This window comes from Puma concolor, chromosome E4, assembly GCF_028749965.1.
Source record: "Puma concolor isolate L17-30 chromosome E4, mPumCon1.1.hap2, whole genome shotgun sequence".
Lineage (NCBI taxonomy): Eukaryota > Metazoa > Chordata > Mammalia > Carnivora > Felidae > Puma > Puma concolor.
In genome coordinates, this window is record NC_141683.1 from 22,570,956 (window position 1) to 22,588,443 (window position 17,488).

Here is a 17,488-nt window from a genome sequence, read left to right on the forward strand (position 1 = left end):
AGTTTCAGAAAGTCTTGAGGTAATACTGCTGCCTCTTGTAGACATTAACATACAACTAAGGATCTAACTGTCCAATAGATGCAAATTGTAAAGCCATAGCAAATACATGTATAAGAGTTTCTGTTCTATAAGTAGTTTCAACTTTATAAGAAATTATGGTATATTATTAAATGCCTTTGAATACCAGTGAATATTTAGTTTCTCTTTTGTTGACCTGCTCTCATATATCATATGAAAATATTTGTTTCCACACATTTCAGGTTTATATTCTTTTATTTGTCGGCAATCCTTTTGAACAATTTTTAAGCCCTATGTATTATTTCTAAAATAGGTCAAGAGTGACAGGTTCAAATTTTTGAAATATCTTTTGCTTTTGATGCTGAATAACTGCTGACATCCTCTTTTATAAAGGACTTTATTTTAAATATGGAAATTCATAGCTTTGTAGTAGATGAAAATGGAATCTTAATGTTTTATAAGCAACTTCTTTTTCCATTTATAATAGAATAGTAAATAGGCAATGAATTGTTATTAAATTTCTTCAGTTTGGCTGATACTTAGCACATGGGAACATTTATAACTTCTTTAATTATTCTATAATATTTTATGCATATAGATTAAGTTGTTAACTACATAAAAAGAGATAATAATTATTTTAATAACAATATTTTATGAGTTGATATTTTTTGACTATACAGCAAAATAAAAAAGGAACTGATTTAAAACCTTTAATGAAATATTATATCCGTATTTAATATTCTTTTGCTTGTGCACTAGTAATTACATTCATTAAAATTTTAATTTCGAGCAATATTGCCTAGATAAAATTAAGTAAACATCTCCTGTTAGTATCTGTTTATATACTGAACACCATTCCCTTTTAGCCTTTATTTCTTGCAATCTACATTCAATTATAATTATTTTTTCTTAATGTTTATCCACATATTGTAATAATGCTGCAAGTTCTGTGAAATCATATAGAGCTGCAAGAAGATGTGAAATATTTATTGTACATATAAAAATAAGCTTTATATATTCATCTACACTAAGTTTCAAATTGATAATAACTGTGTTCTTTAAAACATTTAAATTAATATTCCTTGAGGTATATAGCCCTTAAACAGGTAGCTGTTTTAAATAAAGGTTTATATAACATTTGCCAATTCATTCATTAGTTTTTCTATTATACAGATAATTCTTTTTTTTAAAGCTTATTTATTTTGAGAGAGAGAGTGAGTGAGAGAGAGCAAGCATGAGCAGGGGAGGAGCAGAGAGAGAGGGAGAGAGAGAGAATCCCAAGCAGTTTCTGCACTGTTAGTGCAGAGCCCGACACAAGGCTTGAACTCACTGAACCGTGAGGTTATGACTTGAGCTGAAACCAAGAGTGGGACATTTAACTGACTGAGCCACCCAGGCACCCCTATACAGATAATTCTTGATGTATAATTCTTGATATTGATATTGCATTCAGTAATTGCTGAATTAGCTCTTTTATCCATGAAATTGAGGTTGAGTGATGATCCCAAGGAAGCATGATTCATCTTTAAAAATGAATTTACCTTAATTTTTTTAGCCTATATAAAGAAGGAATAGAATATCTTAAAATTTCTTCCAGAATCTTTCCCATGTTGCCTTTGACAGCGACATCTTTATTATAGATTGTACATTCTGTGCTCTGATACGTGTAATGAAAGGAAGATAAACATACGATGAGAGAAAAAGAGATTTAGAGGATGGAACAAAAATAATCATAATGATCGTGGGATATCTCTTGTAGTGTTTTTTTTTAAAATCAGCTTAGTATGGAGGAAACACAATTTAAAAAAACCTAAAAGACTAGAGATTTACCTTCCCTGAACTTGCTCAGACAAGTCAGTTCATACTGACTGAATTTTTTCATTTTCTTTTTCATTTTTCATTTTACTTTTACTATCTAGATTATAATCAGGACCATCTTTTAGGAGATATTTGCATTTTGCTTTTATTTTCAGTGTGTTTATTATCAGTCAATACAGAAGTCTTCATCGTGTGGCAGTCTAAATGAAACGTGAAATCATTTTGCTTTTATGTTGCAATATCGGTAGTTTAGGTCAACTCTCCAAAGCTTAATCTTGTCTAATGTAAGAAATTAGAACTTGGAGATGAGAAATATATGTCTGTTTTTACTTTCATGTGATTCTGAATATCAATCAAAATGGACATTGTGATATATTTGTAGTTAGGCCATTCCAAAATTAACTAGGTAAATATGTTAGTCACGGATAATATAATCATAATGCAGAAATTAATGTAAATCATCTTTCAGGTAGGAGGATGGACTTTTTGTAAGTTAGAGAAATACAGGAGAAAAAAAATGGCAGGTCTTGCCATGCAAATAAAATGTCTTATTTTTTGTTCCTTTTTTTTCTCTATCAGGTCTATAATATATAAGCAGATAGTTTCAGAATATCCAAGGATCCAAAGATATAGTCACATCTATATCTTAGGTATTGTGGAAATGCTTGTAAGATTTTGAAAGCTCTCATTTTATGTCCACAGTTCAGGCAGTAGAGAGGGGGATATTACCACTGCCTTAGAAAGCAAGTGAACCCAGTGCGGGGGGAGGAATAGGTAAACAAAAATTGTCTTGCTACTTTAGCTCCTGTGAAAAAGGTGAAGACTGTATACAACTTTGAAATTTGAGTGGTCAGAAAAATAATGCTTTTAAATTCCATTTGCTCACTTAATACTTATTTTTTTATAATTATTTTCAGAGTGCCCTAATTATATTTTATGAGGAATAGGGATAAATTACAATGCCCATTATGAAACTATGGACAATTATTATTAGAAATTGTAAATATAGGTGACATTGGTTTTTAAAAATCTAGATTAGGCTGTGGTGAAAAAGAAAAGGAAGTGCTGCTATGAAATCATTGGTTGCATTATGGAAAAAAAAAACAGATGAGCTAAATGCAACTAAAAGATGACAGAGAAAGGCAGTTCCATGAGACGAAAATTATAATAGATCTTGTTTTTAATATATAATATTTGGCATGACAGGGCGTTGAGGTAAATACATAGAGAAGATTGTTCGATCATTGTACTCAGGAGAGACATATACCATTCAGTTATGTAGTAGGATATACCACATATCCTACATACGCATGAATGACAGAAATGGCCTATGCACATGAAATATATGTGGATGCATATATGTACATTCATGCAATTGTATGTAGGCACAAGTCTATGGATATATATATATATACACACACACACACATACATATATATATATATATATATATGCATTTATATGTCACGTGAATAGTGATAAAGCGAAGCTGCAAAGTTTGTGTTGTGATCTCTGAAAAACAAATGTAGATTAAGACGTAGAGTGCTGAAGACAGCCTTGAAGCATGCTCCTTTTCAAGGAGTATAATGGACAAGTGGAGTGGGAGAGGAGGTGAGTGATGATGTAGAAGGAACGTTGATGTAGTGTAGGAGTCCAGTCTCGTGGAAGCAAAATGAGGAGAAATTTTCAAAAAGGTAAATTTGTAAAGTAGGAAGTCAGTGGAGCCTTCCTCACCCTCATCGCTGGTAGAGGCATTCACTGAGAGTCAAATTACAGAGGATAAAGAAACAAGGACTGTGAGAAATTGGGATAGATGGTATACATCATCAATTAAAAAGTTTGCCAGTGAAAGAAGTGAGTGAAAAAGTACCTCAGTTTTTTGTATTTATATGATTTATGTTTCAGAGGAAATAATATAAACTTCTTGGTGTAACCATTAATCTGAAAGCTTCAGATAAATAACTGCACATTCAAAAATTAGGAGTATAGCCTGCCTAGCCTGTATTTGCCATGTACCTTCTTGTTAATATGGCTGGAGAGAGTCCACAGGAATCTCAAGGCTCAGGTTTCTCATATATGTTGTATTTTATTGCAGAACATTGATAAAAATTAATTCCACAGATGAAGTTTAACATTAAAACGAATTGCACTGTTAACAAGGAAATAACATTTGTTGCATGGAGTCTACAATTTTAGGAGTTCGTGCAGAAGTTAGGAGAAGAGGATATGGATAAAGGGAGATATTGTTAAGTTAGGGTAGGCATGACTCTATTATAGGTAAGGAAGAAAGAGTCCATGATGTGGAAAGGGTTACATCTTCAAGACCTAGATGGAATTTTAATTGATAATGTTCATAACGAAAGGAAGGAATGAGATCCACAGTGTAGGTTAAGAATTAAGACAACTTTCATTTCTGTTAATGCATGCTATTTGCTTTGGAAAAATATATCTGGAAAATTTAGAGAATAGGGAACCTAATGTGGGATCGAGACAGACATTCAGGTTGGATTTCTAGTGTTACATTAATCCAAAATACAATGGATGGTACAAAATTTTCTGTCATGCAAGTCTGTTGCTTTAAATCAGTTGTAATAAATTAGGCTGGGTGGTCTATACAGTGAATGCCTGTTTATAAGATATTAAAACATGGTTAGAGTTGGGTGGAATTTTTGAAACTTAAAATAAAAAAGAGATCAGGAATAATGATGTTTCTTTAGAAACAAGAATGAATGTAAATTACCTATTAATAAGTTTTATTTATGTATTTATGTAGAGATACATTTCTGAGAAACTTTTAATAATTGTTCACTTTCATATTAATGAAAGGGAGGCATGGCAAATACTGATAATGATGGAGAGTGGAGGTAATGGAGAAACTCCCTTTAATCATGCGTTTACATACCTCCTCCTCATCCAGCATCCAACGGGCTGATAAGCAGTAAAATGGATGGAGTTAAATTTTAGTAGTGTCTACTTTTGGAGATATTAATTGTAAATAATTAAAAATAGAGAACATTTGAGAAAAAAATTGAAAGTGACTTAGTAACCAGCAAGCTGAATATACTGTGCTAATCATGACTCCATTGCCTTTTTTTTTTATAAAGAAGTTATTAAATAGTTAATTTAAACTCAGTATTTGTTGACTAAACATGTATCTATCTCTGTATCTCTGTATCTGTTTATATATCTTTATAACTATACTAACATTTACTATTTATTTTATCCTAAAGTATTTTTTTTCCTCAACTGATTCTGTTTTTCCCCAATATAAACTTTTCTTCAGTTAATGTGAAATTGAGGCATTTCAACTGAAGGAGATACTTGACTTTTATAGTTATAACAGACTGGAAGGAACAGCTTAATTCAGCATATTGATTTTTGACTTAGATGGGCCCTTTTTTACATGTCCATTAACTTAAGTCCAATTTTGTAGAGGATTTACATTGGATTTTGTTTCCTCACCATGTGTCTTTCTAATAGAGGAACGTATTAATTTATCTTGTTGCTTTTTATTCTGCACATAACACAATTTATTTTTATTTTAAAACCTATTAGCTCGCATCCTAAAATTAGAACTCTTACTAGAGCCTGGAAGGATAATGTTCTGTTTATTTTATCACATTTTCAACTAGTCACAAAACTATCACTTGTATTGATTATTCTGTCAATTGTATGTCATTCAATGTTACTTGCTGCAAGTTTTTTACTGTTACTCCTACATTTTGATTATTAACACATCGAAATAAAAGTTCTACCAATGTTAGTATTAAATTTTTATTAAAAATATATCCTTTTGGGGATGCATGGGGGGCTCACTTGGTTGAGTGTCTGTCTTTTGATCTCAGCTCAGGTCATGATCCTGGGGTCATGGGATCGAGCACCATGTTGGGCTCCACACTGAGCATCCCTTTGCCCCTCTCCCCCTCTTGCACACACGCACTCTGTCTCTCAAAAAAGAAATTATTTTTAGGAGTAGATTTTATGACCTAAATTAAAAGGAAGTTTATGTTGAGCTTTGCTGTCTTATCTCCATTTCTGATACAAAATTAATTCACAAAAGAATTGGTGCGTTCACTCAGGGGAGAACAAAAAAACCATGAAATGCACCACACCCCTTAAATTTTTTCACAGTTGCAAAGTTCCCAAATTTGTGGGATATCTGTTCACTTTAATTTGTAATACACTTAGCAAATGTTACATGCCCCCACAGACAAAATATTTGGTGCAGAAATTTGGGCTCCTGGGAAAAAGGAATAAGTTTAAAAAGGGTAAAGGAAGTATCTATGACATATTCTAAGCTGATTCATGTGAGTTGGGTATGGAATGGATGTTAGGGTAATTCCTTAGAGTGTCTGTATTAAGTCTTTCTGAATTACCTCCAAGAGTCATTGCTTCTTCCTTAGGTTAAGCAGTTTCTTAGATGGGATGATTGGGTAGTTGGTTCATCTTTTTTCTGCTACATTTTACTTGAAAAGTTAATTCTTTTCTAAAAAAATGATCAGTTTCTTGTTGGAGTAGAGAGTTTGTCCAAGATGTTTATTCTAGATAATGATGATATAGAATATTGTTTCCTTTTGTGGCAAAAAGGACATCAATTTTAACAGTTGTACGGATTGCATGAGATACGGTTTTTTATATACTGTCTATAGTCAGTGTTGATATTTAATGTAAATGAATTTGTTCCACATTACAAGTAATTGTTTTTCTGTGAACTCCTTAGTTTCTTCTGTTTAACACTATATTTCTTTCTCTTCACAACTTCATTTCTTCAGCATCTTTGCTATTCCCCCTTTCTTGTGTCCCCTTGCCTTACAGAATAAGCCTACATTATATGCTTACACCATAAAGGTAGCACTTTAATGTACTTTTGGTGTTTCTATTCTAGTGATTTGTATATAAACTTTTAAAAATAATTATATAGGGGCGCCTGGGTGGCGCAGTCGGTTAAGCGTCCGACTTCAACCAGGTCACGATCTCACGGTCCGTGAGTTCGAGCCCCGCGTCGGGCTCAGGGCTGATGGCTCAGAGCCTGGAGCCTGTTTCCGATTCTGTGTCTCCCTCTCTCTCTGCCCCTCGCCCGTTCATGCTCTGTCTCTCTCTGTCCCAAAAATAAATAAACGTTGAAAAAAAAATTAAAAAAAAAATAAATAAAAAATAAAAATAATTATATAGATGGTACTGTTTATATAATTATGAATTATAATTTTAATTTAATATTGTGTTAAAATAATTTTTTAATATTAGTTATTCATGTAAATATTCCATAACTATCCTATCATGTACATAACAGCTGTCTTGTTAGTGGACATCATTTGAGTCTTATGTTTGATATTATAGTGCTGCAAAACACCTTTGTTCGTAAAACCTTATTCAACATGCTACTTATTGGTCTAAGATATATTCCTAGGAATATAAATCATTGGATAAAGAGCATGATAGACTTTGTAACCCTTAGTATATATGACCAGATTGTATTCTGGAATATTGGATTGATTTATACTTCCTCCACAGATACATGAAATCATCTTTTTATTCTACCTTTGCCAATAATCGTTTTCATTATTATCTTTTAACTTTTGAAAATATATGTATCTGGTAGGTTAGGAGCTTTATTCCAATTTTGGGGGGCAAAATCCTATGAGGATTAAAAGAGTTAATATTTGTAAGCACTGTGTTTTTAATAGTGATTTCATACAGTTGATGTTAAATAAGTTTTGAAAAAAATTAAATGTCATATTTATTTTATTTTTATAATCCCCAGTACTTAATTACTGAATAAATGCTCCTTGAAATCAATTGATCACAGGTTCAAGTTGTAGGTCTTTAGGCAGAAACTCTGATTTTCCTAGTGATAAATTGTGTTTCTATTTATTTTTTTTTAACGTTTATTTATTTTTGAGACAGAGAGAGACAGAGCATGAACAGGGGAGGGGCAGAGAGAGAGGGAGACACAGAATCGGAAGCAGGCTCCAGGCTCTGAGCCATCAGCCCAGAGCCCGACGTGGGGCTGGAATGCACCGACTGTGAGATCTTGACCTGAGCCGAAGTCGGAGGCTTAACCTACTGAGCCACCCAGGCGCCCCTGTGTTTCTATTTAAATGTCAATGGTCTACATTTTACTGCAAGGAGGATTGAACTAAAAAGAGATGGGGAGAATTTGAATTTTATATAATGTTTTGGAGGTAGAGCTGATATGACACGCTAATGACCAGAATACGGACTGTGATAGAAAGAAAGATATCAACATATCAAAGTATCATAGTATCATAGTCTTTTATACCAGGTACTTGAATATGATGCCATCTATTGAAAAGCAGGATTTGGAGGGCTAGCAGGTTTTGGGGATGAGGAAAAAAAATACGATTCTCTTTGGCAGTATCAACTGTGAAATAACGATCTGACTTCCAGGGTGGAGATAGTGAAGGCTGTTGTATACTGTGTACATAGAGTCTTGGACTTAATAGATAAGTTAAAGCATTAGAATCCGTGATAAAAAAATGACATGATCTTGGAAAAGAGAAGTAAATGTAGAAGAGCACTGAGTGAAGTTCTGAGCTGTCCACATTTATACATATAAGGCCAAATGGAGAAGATATAAGACTCTAGACTAAAGAATCATCAGTGATGTTTGGGGAATTGGTATTAAAAAAATTATACATGATTTTGCGATCACCTTCAAGAAGTTAACAGTATAAACTTGAGCTCATCTCCAAATCATAAATATTTTGAGAATATATAACATCTAAGATATGTAAATGGCCGCTAACTTGTGAACTAAATTCTTTCCTTTTCCTCCCTCATTAGTAGTCAATAATATAGTTTTCCAAATGGAGAAAGTTCTTAAAATGTATTCACATGAATTTTAATTAGTCATTTTCAGATGTCTTGAAAATTCTACATTTTGTGTTAATACAACATTGGTTTTCAGTGAGTTAAATTATGGCAATAATAATAATTTTTCCATACGAAAAAAACAATACCTATATCTAGAAAAAAGCAGTGGATGCTGCATGCTCCTTGCTTATTTTCCAGGCCATCACTTTTCATTTTTATAGCCTTTAGTGTTCTCATTCTTAGCTAAAATTGTGTCATGTCTATCAAGTGTAATTTCCATATCTTTAACTTCCCACTTCTGTAATCAGTCTCCTGTGAATTTTTCAATTTCAATTAAGGTCATTGTGGTCCGGATCACATCCAATTTACTACAAATGTCTCCTGCATCCTTTCCATGTAAATCTGACATGTTGAGTATGCCAGTTGCTTGCCATTTTAGGGAAAAGATCTTAAGCGTTGAAATGCCTTTTTCTTTTTGATTTACAAAAATTTCATGATGAATTCAAAATTATGAATGGTTTGGTTTATTCCGCTTATTTTTACACATTTTACTTCTTAATAATAATAGTGTCAGAGTTTCATAATAGAAAATATTTCAGGGTCTGTAGAGAAAACTAAATTTTAGTTATTTAAAAACAACTGTATTCCCTTTCATATTGTTGTAGGTATGAATCAATTCTTATAATTAAGGGTTGTGAATAGTAAGCCTCATTGGCGTAGACTCAGAATTAATAGAAGCATTGTATTATTTTTTCAAAGAGCCAAGGTGTAAGATATTCAATATTTTTGGAATGCTTTTTTCAAAATTGTGGTCATAAATGTAATTAAACCCGCCTAAATTAAGCAATCTTGTCTCTTTGCAAGGTTATTATGTCAAATAGGAAATCTCTTAAGTAAATTTGTTAAGGATTAGATACCTGGAGGGAATGTTTTAAACTGTTGAATTAGCTTACTCCCAGGAGCTAGAGGAAAGTCAAATGAGTAAGTGTCTTTTTATTTATAAATCAGAATCTCTAAACAGAATTTCATTTTTTTTTATTATCCTGTGGAATTTCTGATGTGGAGAGATTTTATAGACGTTTAAGAAACAACGCTAAGAGAAATCATAAGCACAAAACTTAACATGAGACTTTAAGATATTGATTCTATGTTAAGTACATACAATTTAATGGAAAACTAAACTACTAAGTAGGATTTTTTTATTCCCAGATAAAAAATTGTCAGATGTTATTTTGGGATTGTATTTTTTTAAGATTAATTTAAATGAGAATTAAGTGGATAATGTAGCATTTTTCAGAGGCAACATATTATTTAGGCATTTTAACCTAAATAGATCAATCTTGAAATCCATCTAGGCCATAATGAAGATAAAATGAAGAACTGTAATATTAAAGGAAGTATGTCACCTTTGCTCATTATTACATCTCTAGCACCCAACACAGAATCTAGCACATGGAAAATGTACAAAATATATTTGTCAAATAAGGAGAGAAGTGTGCATGTACACACTCACCCACACACACTTTAAATAATTATCGTCTCTCTACAAAGTTGTATCAGAGACCCTCAGTTGGCTTCAATATTATTTTCAGCAGAACTAGCCATACTCCTGGAAAGACTTTATACCCCATCCTTCCTTACTTACTAGCAATTCCAACTGTGATGCTACACACTGCCCAAGAGATAATTCCCAAGTGGAATTAGAATTCATTATCCATTAAAACAATAATCATCTCTAGCAGTATAATGCCATCTAATGCTGTTTCCCTTAATCATCTCAAAAAGTCGTAGTTTCCTAGGTCATTTCTCATCACCTGGACCTTTATCCTTAGATTCACACCCTACACTGACCTGATTTCAACCCATTTCCTATCCTCTCAAAACCTTTTATGAGCTCTCTAGGAACTCACATTTCCTTGTATTCTTAAGTTCTTCTTTGAACAATACCTTCCCTTATCATAAATTACTTGGACTAAGGTTTGTAGAGACTCCCCTTGTGTACCATTGCCACCCCAGGCCATTGTTACCACCCAGTCCCTAGCAAACCACAGCCCCTTTGATGTGTGCAACACTATAGTCCATCATCAACTACCATTTCACTGGGATTATCCTTAGCCCTTTCACTCACTATTTGTATTCCCTTATCCTCCTCTTTTCTTGTGTCCTTTTAAATGAGGACTTCAAACATTGCCAAATCCAAAATTCTGTCTGCAGTCTTCAATCTACTCTACCCTCAAAAATATCCAGTTGATCACTGTATCCTTCTTGAAACTCTTCACTTTGTTATGGGAGAACACACACTCCTGCTTTTCTCCTACCTCAGCAGTGGTTTCTTTCCTGATTTGAACGATATCTTCACCACTTTCTGCATTTTAAATATTATCATGTCTTATGACTTACAACTTGGACTTCATGTCACTTCTGTCCAAATCTATTCTGTAAGTCATCTAGCCCCAATCTATTATAATTTGAAGGCTAATGACTCCTCAATTTAATCTCAAGTCAGAGCTTTTTTCCTGAGATCAGCATTCATATATGTAGTTTTGAACTTGATATATTTTTTGGTTGTCTGTTATGTATCTCAAATTCAACAAATCCAAAAATAGTTTGTTGACACACTGTCCCTCACCACTCCCCAACATAGACATGTGCACCACCATTCACCGAATTGCTAAAGGAAAACACTTTAGTGACTGTCTTGAACACTTCTTTTTCTCATTCCTTAAATCTAATCCAGAAACTCTTACTCTTTCCTTAAAATATTTCCCCAATATTTCTGTGTTCCAGCACTTCCATAGCTCTTATGCTTTTCCATGCCATCCTCATTGTTTGGACTATTACAGAGGCCACTTTACTAGACTCACTGTTTCCATTCTCACACTAATTTATTTACCTTAGGATGGTCAGGATAATGCTTTTATTTATTTTTTTTTCAACGTTTATTTATTTTTGGGACAGAGAGAGACAGAGCATGAACAGGGGAGGGGAGAGAGAGAGAGGGAGACACAGAATCGGAAGCAGGCTCCAGGCTCTGAGCCATCAGCCCAGAGCCCGACGCAGGGCTCGAACTCACGGACCGCGAGATCGTGACCTGGCTGAAGTCGGACGCTTAACCGACTGCGCCACCCAGGCGCCCCAGGATAATGCTTTTAAAATATAAGTGGTTTATCACTTGCCATGACTTTTTATGATAAAAAATTATAATAGAGTTCTAAATCCTTATGATAGTTAGGAGGTCTTATGTAATCTAATTCTGGCTATGTCTTTTATCATGACCTTCAACTTCTTCACTAGCATGCATTGTTTACTTTGTGGTATCTCCCAACAAGCCAATCACACTTCCATATCGGGCTCTGGTGGCTGAAACTCTTACCCACAGATATCTTCATGACTCATTCTATCAGTTCTCATGCCTACATCCTTCTTCTGTGAACACTTGAACTAAAAATAGTAACAGCTATCACCACCCATAGCTCATTCACTTTTGGTGTTATAATCACTCTTCATGGACTTCACCTGATCTGTTCTTTGTTGCGACCCGTACACCAAGAACACTGTCCCAGATAAAGGAACTCGATATTTGTTACAATAATAAGTAAATGAAAAGTAAAATATTTTTCATATAACAAAGAGAAGAGTTTTTTCATAGGAATCACATGGTGAATTAGTTTTACACAATGTGATTTTTCTTCTGAAGCTAGTATTTAGCAGGTGTTGGTAGAAGGGGCTTGAAATAATTTAAACCATCTGCAGCGTATCTATTCAGTATGATATTTAGAAATCATTCGATGTGTAAAATATTTTAATTTTCAATTGATGGCCTTGTTTTAAAATGAAACAACATTTAAAAATAACTCTATGTGACTGTTCTGTAATGTATTATTGTTTTATCAAATCGTTTTGTCAAATGTGCATGGCCCACATCTCTTCGACTCTTCTGAAACCCAGATGGGTGTAAAACTATTTTGGCATGCTTCTGTATGTAGGGGGCTGCTCCAAAGGCTATGGACACCAGCTATTGTCTGAATGTTTTGTTCTATTTTTAAGACTACAAAGGTAAGAATAATTGTGTAAGTAAAACGGATTTACTGACCAGAAAGGAGATGGAATTACTGAAGAGAAATATTTCAGTCTTACCTAAATACCTGGAAAGAAACATCCACATTGTCACACGCAATAGGTTTTACAATTGGATCATGAATTCAACAGCCACATGGCACGTGGCATGTTTTTCACATTGAAAGAATTTATCTCCATCTATATAATGGCCTTTCCATGTTATGCAAGAATAACCACATGCCTTTTTGACCCAACAGGCAAACTATTTTAAAATGTCTTGTCTTTGGCTCATGTAGCTTTCTAAGATGCAAATGCAATGAGCTTCCTCACATTATTTGTTTACATTTTATAAGATATGATAATGTCTTGTAAAATAGTAATGGTTGATCCAGTGCAGTTATTGGAATATCAAGCAATTTCTTCTCTCTCTAACGAATGAAATGATATTTACACCCATATAAAAGAGTAGAACAGAAATAATGTGGATATTATTTTGGAATAAAACTAAGTTTACCTTTTTTGAACTAATGGATGTTTTATATTAGTCAAAATTTAGAACATGTGTTTTGGAAATTTTAGAAAAACATTTTATGTTAGACATTCTAAGACTTTTTTTTTTACTTGTAGTCTAGAAAGCTAGTTTAATAAGTGTATTATTGTATGTAAGTGATGAATCACTAAATTCTACTCCTGAAACCATTATTATACTATATGTTAACTAACTTGGATTTAAACTAAAAGAAAAAAGGAAGTGTGTTAGTATTCTGTCGCTTCCTTAACAATCACAAATCTAGTTTTTTTTTTTTTTTTTCAACGTTTATTTATTTTTTTTTTGGGACAGAGAGAGACAGAGCATGAACGGGGGAGGGGCAGAGAGAGAGGGAGACACAGAATCGGAAACAGGCTCCAGGCTCTGAGCCATCAGCCCAGAGCCCGACGCGGGGCTCGAACTCACGGACCGCGAGATTGTGACCTGGCTGAAGTCGGACGCTTAACCGACTGCGCCACCCAGGCGCCCCATAAATCTAGTTTCTTAAAACAACACCCATTAAGTATCTCATTGTTCTTCATATGGTCTCATGGGGCTAAATCGAAGATGTCCACAAGGCTGCTTTCCCTAGGAGAGGCTCTATTGAAAATTTTTCTTTAAAACTCATTCAGGTTGTCAGTTCAATCTAGTTCCTTGCAGTTCCGGTCTTTGAGGTTTCAGTTTCCTTGCTGGATGTCAGATAAAGGGCCAGTCTTTGCTTTCTGAGGTGAGCATTTCTACCTATGCTTACCATGACCTCCAAGAGGCCTCTTACTGGGCTTTGCACTTCAGCCCCTGCATCTCAGAGCCAGCAACTGTGTGTCTAGTTCCTCCCACGCTTTGAGTGTCCCATTTCTCCTTGAATCCTGTTTCTCTGCTTCTTCCACCACATCTCTCTAACTCCATCTGGAGAAAGTTCTCTGTTCCAAGGGCTCATTGTGAGTAGATTGGGCTCACCTGAATAAAACAAGATACTCTCCCTATTGTGAAAGCTGTCATCTACAAAAACTCTTCTCAAACTAGTGTTTGATTGAATAATTGGGGGTGGGAATTTTGGGGACAATCCTGCCTACCACACTGAGTGTATATTTCAAAACTAAAGTATATGTTTTCCAGGATTGTTAGATTTTAAAAGTAATACAATGAGAAAATGTATGGCACAGTCTGCTAAATTAAAAAAAGTGGGGGGGGGGCAGACATTCATCCTATTACTTGCTTTGTGATGATTTGGCATCTTGAATGACTAAACAATGCTAAGTCTATCGAATTCCATTGAAATTCTAATTTTTTTTGGAATGTTATATATTAACTTCATGAGAAAATTTTACTTTTTTCTTCTCTTTGGCCTTCTCTTTCCTCTCTATTTTCTCTTTCCTTCTCTATCTCCTTTTCTTCTCCTTTCTTCTCCCTCCACATTCTCTTTTTGTTATTTTTCTTCTCTTTCAATCAACTGCTATTTAAAATCACTTTTCTTCATAAAATGTGAATTCTCTAAACACATATTTTATGTGATTCTTACAAGCATTTTTTTTTTTTTTTTGTGAGTGTATGTGCATGCGTGAGATAGGAATATTTGGTATCATTGCTGACATCTTAGTAAAACAAAACAGAAAATAGAGTTTTAAATTATTTTACTGAGTCCTCATTTGTTGTATGTGACAGAGAAAGGTCTATAATATGTGCATCTGCTCCTACTGTGATGCTGTACCCCCTGTACTGCACCATGGTTTGGCTTCTAAATTTTTTTTTTTATAATTTTTTTTTTTCAACGTTTATTTATTTTTGGGACAGAGAGAGACAGAGCATGAACGGGGGAGGGGCAGAGAGAGAGAGGGAGACACAGAATCGGAAACAGGCTCCAGGCTCTGAGCTATCAGCCCAGAGCCCGAAGCGGGGCTCAAACTCACGGACCGCGAGATCGTGACCTGGCTGAAGTCGGACGCTTAACCGACTGCGCCACCCAGGCGCCCCTTAAATTTTTTTTTTTTTTCAACGTTTATTTATTTTTGAGACAGGGAGAGACAGAGCATGAATGGGGGAGGGTCAGAGAGAGAGGGAGACAGAGAGTCGGAAACAGGCTCCAGGCTCTGAGCCATCAGCCCAGAGCCCGACGCGGGGCTCGAACTCACGGACCGCGAGATCGTGACCTGGCTGAAGTCAGACGCTTAACCGACTGCGCCACCCAGGCGCCCCATGGTTTGGCTTCTAATGAGTAAAAATAAAAACATGTCAGTTATTTATGTTATTAAATACTTGGACGGTAAAACTTAGATTTATAAATATATCTAACAAAGGTCTAAAAAACTTAAAATCTAAATAGCAAGGTAAGACACCAGACATCATAGGTGAATATTGCATAGTTTAAAGCTAAATATAATAATACTAACTTTTAAATGCTATGGGAGTTCAGATAAAGTACAAGGGTTCTGTAGAAGATAGTGTGTGATCAAATTCATTAAGATGGGATAGAGCTGGGAGTGTTTGTGGAAAGCGATAGGAACTATAAATGAAGCAGATGTTGGGGAAGTGGAGAGAAATAGATTAGAAAGAAAATATAAGACCAGAGTATAAATTTCCAATCAAGTTAGATACTTGTAATGTCTTAAATCTCTTCTTGTCAGATAATTTTGCTTTCTTTTAATAAGTCCTCATGTTGACTAGTCAACTTTGAATATATGCCATCTCCGTATCATGTCTAATATAAAATTATTGTGCCATGAAATAGGTATAGGATGGTAGCATAAAAAAAAAAAAGTGTAGAGAAGGGCATGGTCACACTGTAAAGTGAACGAACGTTGAATATTGTCTGTATACCGTGTAGTGTTCAAATTTTAACTTATGATCTTAGTTACCAATTTTTACCAAGTATAGCCTACTATTACCCAAATCTGATGCAGAATTTTATCTTACTTGTTTGAATAATCCATGTAACAGAGAAATCATATTCAAGACAAAAACAACTTGAACTCTTGTGTGAAATCATATTCGAAAAAAAATAACAACTTGAACTCTGGTGTGGAGCATCCAACTCAAAAGAGAACTAAATTATATTATAAAAGGTAAAAGGAGACATGTATCTGAAACACTTTTAACTCTAAATATATCTTCTCTTCACAAAACACCATATTTCATCTAATTTGTCCATGTAATTTCTTTGTACCTTTTGATTGCATTTGGTGTTTTTCTCACTTTTGGCTGTATCACCCATAATGTTGTTATTATTTTTTGGATATAATTTACATTTAAAAATGCGTGATTTTATATTGCCAAACATATAGAATTATATCATACATGTACATTATACATATACATTCCTCAGCCCAATCAGCATATAGAACATGTTCACCAATGTACATTTTTGTCATGACCTTTTTAATTAATGACCTTTTTCCCTGTTTTCTATCACAATGCATTAGTTTTGCATTTTCTACAAAGTCATCTAAATGATATCTTATGTTGTGTGCTCCTTTGCATCTGACTTACTTTACTCACTGTAATGTTTTTGGGATTCATTCATGTTCTTTTGTGCATCATCACTTTGTTCCTTGTATTGGTAAGTAGTATTCCATTTTATGAAGATGGCAAAATTTGTTTATTCGTTCTCCTGCTGATAGAAGGTAAGCTCTAACCAGTTTTTGGCAATTAGGGATAAAGCTGTTTTTAGTATACTAATACAAGTTTTTTGTGGATATATATTTGAATTTCTTTGGGGCAAATACTTGGAAGCAATTGCTCAGTCATAGGGTATATATATGTTTAACTTTAGAATAAACTGTCAAATGATCTCACAAAATAGTTGTATCACTTTACACTCCCTCCAACAAGGTTCAGATGTCTAGTTGTTTCATAGTTTCACCAACACTTAGTTTTGTCAGTCTTTGAATGTTTATCCATTAGAGTGACAACGGTGATATTTCCTGGTAGTTTTAATTGGCAGTTTCTAATGATATGTTGAACATGTTGTGCCTAGGAATTTGTGTATCTTTCTAAGTGTTCATTCCAGTATTTTGGTCCATTTTTAATCAGATTGTCTACTTTATTATTGGATTGTAGGAATCATATATTTTAGATAGAAGTCCTTTGTCAGATATAGATATTTAAGCCCATTTATTCAAGTTTTAGCTTTGCACTTTCATTTTTTTCTTCCCCCAAGAATTAATGAAATTTTATTTGTTATTATTAGTTTTATTCAGATGGAATTGACAAAACTCTGTATAAATTTAAGGTGTA

General features: G+C 34.1%; 1 long non-coding RNA gene across 1 annotated transcript in view; it reads right to left on the reverse strand.

The window, feature by feature from the left end:
* The window catches only part of LOC112864833 (uncharacterized), a 56,943-nt gene extending 41,497 nt beyond the window's left edge, over positions 1 to 15,446 (reverse strand). The window contains exon 1 of the long non-coding RNA XR_015245844.1: positions 15,392 to 15,446. This is a non-coding gene — a long non-coding RNA (uncharacterized LOC112864833). The remainder of the gene's footprint in view (positions 1 to 15,391) is intronic.
* Between the last annotated feature and the right edge of the window lie 2,042 nt (positions 15,447 to 17,488).